Raw genomic sequence first — 781 nt, forward strand, 5'->3', positions numbered from 1 at the left:
GAACCGGTATCTTGGCTCAGCGGTTAATATTAATAAAACATGGCCAAGAGACAACACAACCCTAGCCTAAAATTTGCGCAGACCTAGACATGCGGATACACACCACCGCACCCAAGACCCACAATTTTTCTAAAACAAAGTGAGTACCCTAAGGAGTCCACCAAAGGGTTGGCTAGTACTTAAGCTGACCACTTACTATCAAAATAAGTAACGAGGTCATGCCCCAACTTGGATATAAATCCACTAGTCAGGAACACAAAGGCTATCAAGCAGTGAACATATACTCGTCAAAGACTATAAAGACCTATCTATGATGAAGGCCGAAATACTCACCTAGGACCTAGTCCCACTAGTCCCGACTTGAATACTTTAGCCCACACCACACAAGACAAGTAAGACACCCACTTAACCATAAGAGGACAAAAAGTCCAACTTACCAACATAAATGCTATCATTCTATCATGTGAAAGGCTATATAAATGTCTATTCAGCAAACAATCCAACAATATCCTCAATAAGTATTCAATACTAATTTCCAATTCTAACAATATTAACCATGTTAAAGGCTTCAGGGAATCTAGGGCCGTTTCTACAATATAAGAAGTTACTTAAATTCAACTAACTACACATGTGAAATAGAGATATAATAAATGGCCTAAGGCAAGAAAAAGGCCGATTATCTAATTCATTCAACCGAATTTTTACCCGCAACTGACCTAGCCTGCGCAGTGCAGGTTAAATTGCGGTGACCAATCACTCAATTAATCGACATCGCATCGAT

This window comes from Silene latifolia, chromosome 7 (genome assembly GCF_048544455.1).
Source record: "Silene latifolia isolate original U9 population chromosome 7, ASM4854445v1, whole genome shotgun sequence".
Classification (NCBI taxonomy): Eukaryota; Viridiplantae; Streptophyta; class Magnoliopsida; order Caryophyllales; family Caryophyllaceae; genus Silene; species Silene latifolia.